Source organism: Desmodus rotundus, chromosome 11 (genome assembly GCF_022682495.2).
Source record: "Desmodus rotundus isolate HL8 chromosome 11, HLdesRot8A.1, whole genome shotgun sequence".
Lineage (NCBI taxonomy): Eukaryota > Metazoa > Chordata > Mammalia > Chiroptera > Phyllostomidae > Desmodus > Desmodus rotundus.
The window spans coordinates 3,563,082-3,568,643 of NC_071397.1; the positions used below are offsets into that span (position 1 = coordinate 3,563,082).

Consider the following 5,562-nt stretch of genomic DNA (forward strand, 5'->3'; position numbering starts at 1 on the left):
GACCTTATAGCAGAGAGCGGCGGAGATGCTGATTGGCTTCTCTAGACACCGGCCACCAATGAGAGAGGCTAGTGGGGCCGCGTCACCTGTATCTGGGAAGTAAGCCCCGGCGCAGGTTGTGCGGCGCAGAAGTGAAACCAGGGAGCCCGGGACTACCCAGCGCGGAGCTTCCCTGCCCAGACTCCGCCCTCGGGCCGAGACCCAAAGCGGTGGGCCCGGGCGCCCGGGACTTTGCCCCATGCCCTTCCTACTCTGAGAGCTCGTGGTCGCACCGCGTCCCCGAGGCCTGGCCCCGAGTCTGTCCGGGGAGACCCGAGAGCGACCCCCAGGCTGGGCCCAGCGCCCTTTCCTCCGCTCTGTCCCCGGAGTCTCTCTCCCTGGAATGGACCCTGCCTCCCACCCCTGACCTCCCCTCTCGGGACTCTTCTAGAAGGAAGCTCACCGCCGGGGGACTGGGTGAGGGACGGGAGCTGCCCTGGGAATGGGGGGGGGGCAGGGGCTCTCTCTTCGGCCCTGGAGGAGCTATGCCTGGAAACCCCGACAGAGATTCTCAGAGTCCAGTCTCCTCGTTGTCCGTGAGCTGCGGGGGGACACGGTCTTGGAACTTCTGCCCAGCAGGAAGCTAATAATGTGGGAAAGAGGGGATTTGGGCCCCTCCGTTCAGAAATGTGTCTGAACAGCCCTGCAGTCAGCCCCACAAAGCCCCTTAATTTCACTTCCCACCCCGTGCGTGTGTGTGTGCGGCTCGGGATTGTTGCTGTAAAATGACCTCCATCCGCAGCCCTCGGTGTGTCCCTGTGAGCCCGCGTGCTGGAAGCGGTTTGCTGCTGTGCGTTTGGACGGAGCTGGCCCGGCCTCTGAGTTGCGAGCGCTCTGTGCGGCCACCCCCCTTGACGGGGAGAAGGGAGGGAGGCTGGGCGTGTCCTGGACCCGGGCAGAGAGAGGGAAGTTCAGAGAGGGCGTGTCGGGGAGCCTGGAGCCCGTCAGCCTTCAGAGCAGCAGTGGCCCTGCCTCAGTTTCCCTGCTGTTCCCGGTCTCGGACAGGACGAAGCCTGTGAGCGGCCAGGGTCCAGAGCAGACGGGGGTCACACTGGGGATCACAACAGCAGGGACATCAGTCACTTCCATTCCCTGGGGCAGAGGGTCAGGGTGTCATTCTCCTGCCCACACACGATGGAATAGGGGAGGAAAAACGACAGGAGAGGAAAAGGGACGACCTGCTGGGCCAGCACCTTTCAGCAGAGGAGAAAGGCTGAGGCCTCGAGCACCAGCTGGGGCACTGGCTCTGGCTGGGAGCTTCTCTTGCACCTGTGTGAATCCAGGGGCTGCTGAGAACAAAAGAGGAATAGAGGAAGTGACTTCATGCAAGAAACGCCACATAGGAAAGGCCCACAGCTGACATCATAATCAACGGAGAAAATCTAAAGCTTTTCTTCCAAGATCTGGTACAAGGCAAGGAGGTCCACCCTCACTGTCTGTGTTCGACATACTTCTGGGAGTCGTAGCCAGAGCAATCAGTCAAGAGAAAGAAAGAAGTAAATGTATCTTCGCTTACAGATGACCTGCTCATATATGTAGAAAACTTCCATGACTCAACAAATAACTGTTAAAACTAATAAATGAATGCAGTTAAGTTGAAGGAGACAAAATCAACATACAGTAATCAGTGGTGTTTCTATACATTAACAATGAACTATCTGGAAAGGAGATTATTACAACACAATCTCATTCACAAAAACACTAACATAGGGATAAACTTAGCCAAAGAGACGAAAACGTGTACTCTGAAAATTATAAAACACCGATGAAGGAAATCAGGGCAGGAGGAGATAAAGGGAGAGCCATCCATGTCCAGGGGGTGGAAGCATCTTGTCAGATGTGCACACCACCCGAAGTGATCCACAGGTTCAATGCAACCCTTGTCACAACCCCAACGGCATTCATCGTGGAAATAGAAAAACAATCTTAATCACAATAAAAAATCACAAAAAAACCTGAATAACCAAAGCAACCTTGAATAATAAGAAGAAACTGGCAGCATAACACTTCCTGGATTCAGAATATATCACAAAGCTACAGTAATCAAAACAGTATGGTACTGGCATTAAAATCAGATATATGGATTAAGGGAATACCATAGAGATCCCAGAAAAAAATCCATGCATTTGTGGTCATTAGGCTTTCAACAAAATTTCAAAAAGCAATGGGGATAAAATGGTCTCTTCTATGAGTGTCGTGGGGGAAACTGGCTATCTACATGCAGAAGAGTGAAATGACTTCCTTATCTCACAGCATATACAAAAGTCAACTGAAATGGATTCTAAAATTAAATATAAGATCTGAAAACGTCAATTCCCTAAAGAAAACATAGGGAAAAGCTCCTTGACATTGGTTTTGGATTTGTTTTGTTTTTGTTTTTGTCTTGGCTGTCACTCCAAGAGTATAGACAACAAAAGCAAAAATAAACAAGTTGGACTGTATCACACTAAAAACCTCTTCAAAACAAAAGGGACAGGCATCAGAGCTAAAGGCAACCTATGGAATTGGAAAAAGTATTTTCAAACCACGTGATAAGGGTTTAACATCCAAAGTATATAAGGCACTCATCCAATTCAATAGCAAAACTACAAGTGTCTGGAGGAAAAATTGGGCAAAGGACCTGTACAGACATTTCTCCAAAGAAGATGCACAGCTGGCCAACAGGTGTATGAAAAGGTTCTCAATCAAATGCACAATGAGCCCTGGCTGCTGTGGCTCAGTGGATTGAATGCTGGCCTGGGAATCAAAGGGTCACTAGTTCCACTCCCAGTCACGGCACATGCCTGGTTGTGGGCACGTCCCCAGTAGGGGTGTGTGAGGCGCAACCACACTGATGTTTCTCTCCCTCTCTTTCTTCTTCCCTTCCCCTCTCTCTAAAAATAAATAAATAAAATATTTAAAAAAACCACAGTGAGAAGAGAGATCACTTCACACCTGTCAGAATGGCTATTATCAAATGACAAAAGATAAGTGTTAATGAGAATGTGGAGATAAGGGAATCCTTGTACATTATTAGTGGGAATGGAAGTTGCTGCAGCCACGAAAAAAAAAACCACCAGGCAAGTTCATCAAAAAATTAAACATAGCACTACCTTATGACCCAGGAATCCGCTCTGAGTCCACACCCATAGGAAGTGATCTGGACTTTGCAGAGACACCCACACCTCCGGGTTCTCTGCGGCATTATTCACAATGGCCGAGACACGAAAACGACCTCAATGTCCGTCCGTGGCAAGTGAATAAAAATGTGATAAACACACACATGGAATAATATCCGGCTTTAAATAGAAGGACATTCTCCTGTTTGTGACAGTATGGATGAACCCGGAGCACATTATGCTCAGTGAAATAAGTCAGCACAGAAAGACAACACCTGCATGACCTCATGTCTGTAGAATCTAAGATAGAGAATTCACAGGAACAGAGAGTGGAACGGCATTTATTAGGGGCTGGGGGCAGGTGGCACAGGGTACAGAGTGTCAGTCACACAGGATGAGTAAGGTCTGGCCCTCTGTGTACAGCACGGTGACTGTAGCCAAAACGATCCTGAGGTCTGTTAAGAGGGTGGGTCTTCAGGGGTCCCACGGCACACGAACACACAGGAAGAAAACGGTTACTATGGAGGCGGCGGATACGTGAGTTACTTAACTGTGGGCATCATTGCGCAGTGTGTGCGTGGTATATTAAACATCAAGTTCATTACCTTACATGTAATGCAGTCTGGCAGCTGATTGCTGCTGGAGAAGATGGTGTCACAGCGAACCTGCGGCTCTGCAGCTTCCTGGTGAGGCCCTCCACAGTGTCCATTCCAATTTCTGGTTTTGGGCATTTCTCTCACCTTAGCAACTTGCTAAACTCCCGTCACTCTAATTCCTACCCAACGTGTCCACTTTCCCAGAAAAAGAGGACAGAAAAGCTGCACCTCCCTCAGCCTCTCCATCTCCCACCCTTCATGCTTGCCCTTGTCTCTGTGATAGGGTCCTGTCTTCTCCACCCTCCATGGGCTCCCTCGGGTTGGTGCACCAGGTGTCCAGGCACCAGCTGACAGGAGGAAGCCTTGCAGTCCTCTCGGTTCTGCACACACCTCCCCTCTCTCCTTCCCCTTGTACTTCGACATCCTGCAGAACAGCACAATCCGCCCCAGCACTGCTGTGCTCTAGCCACGGGGAACCCAGGGGAACAAAATGGGGTCTCAGCCCCCAAGGATCTCATGCCCCCACCCCACCCCCACCCTACTTGGCAGTCAGTGGGGGTGTGGCTCCTGTGGGAACTGCTGCAGCCAACCTGCTCTCCCCAAGGCCTCCCTGATTTCCAAACCACATTTCAACCTGTCTTTACTTCCCCTTCCTAAGTCTGCCCACTGTCTTAGGTCACTCTCTCGGCCTCAGCTCCTCTGCCACTTCTCTGCCCAGATGCTCCTAAGACTTTCTCTTTACTTCCTGGAACCTTCTGTGAGCCAACGTCAATCACAGTTGTTCACACTCCTAGGAGTCAGTCCTTTGCTCTCTTCTCACTGATCTCCGTCCCTGGATGTTCTAATCTAGTCCAGAACCTTCTCCTCAGCCCCAGAGCTTCACTGTGCCTGTGCATCAGACAGTGTACGGGAGTCCCTCCAGAGTCTGAAAGCCAACTGCCCCCTTGTTCTCCCTGCAGTGCATCTTCTCGACAGCACCTGCTGCACAGGCTGCACCAGCAGCCCCACCTGCCCCAGCACACACCTGGAAGTTGCCCGTCCCCGCTCTCCCTCACCGCCACATCCAGCCGGGTGCCAGCACCCATCAGCTCCCCAGGGCCTCAGCTCACTGCATTCTCAGCCCCGCTCTGTGTCCATGCAGCTGGACTTCTAAACACTTTGTTTTCTAACAGTGACTTAGGGGACCACGGGCAGGTCACAGAAACTTTCTAGGTCCCACGTTCCCCCCTGTGAATGGAGAGGATTTAACTGAAGTCCTTTCTAGCAGTGAATAAAAGAAAGACCCGTCACGAAGAAAAGAAGTTAGAGAGTAAATAAACACACATACACACACACAGACATAAAGAGATACAATGTGACTCAATGCCAAGGGCTGGCCCAGTGACCTTTGGAGAGGCCCAGTGGGTCGTACTGAGGGGAGAGCATGGAGTCTTCCCAGGGAGGGGTCCTTCTCATGGGGTCTCAGGGAGGAGCAGAATCTCACTGGGGAGAGGTCTGAGCAGAGGCCCAGCGGGGAGGAAGGAGTTGGGGAAATGGAGGGTGTGGTTCTCTCTGACTCGCTTCCTGCCACAGCCCGAGGAAGCTTCCTGATATTTCTCTGCTCTTCCACAGTTAGGTGTCTCTCTTCCATGCCAGTGTTGCATCTTGACTGTGCCTTCATTTCGTTGTGCTGCATTGCTGGACATGTGGGCGTAAGTGTCTGAAAGCTTCCTTAAAGCTTGGTGTGGGAACGGCTTCCCAGCTCCCAAGTCCATCCATGCATCTTCCCTCTTTCCAAGCACAGCTGTGGAGAGACCTGACTCACAAGGTGTGGAACGTACCCTCATCAG

The 5,562-nt window shown here is 51.3% G+C and overlaps 1 long non-coding RNA gene across 1 annotated transcript; it reads right to left on the bottom strand.

Moving 5' to 3' along the window:
• On the bottom strand, window positions 1-995 carry LOC128779499 (uncharacterized). The gene is made up of 3 exons (XR_008425473.1): window positions 770-995; window positions 443-622; window positions 1-92 (listed from the first exon to the last, which is right to left on the bottom strand). It is a non-coding gene; the product is annotated as an uncharacterized lncRNA (long non-coding RNA).
• Window positions 996-5,562: the final 4,567 nt, after the last annotated feature.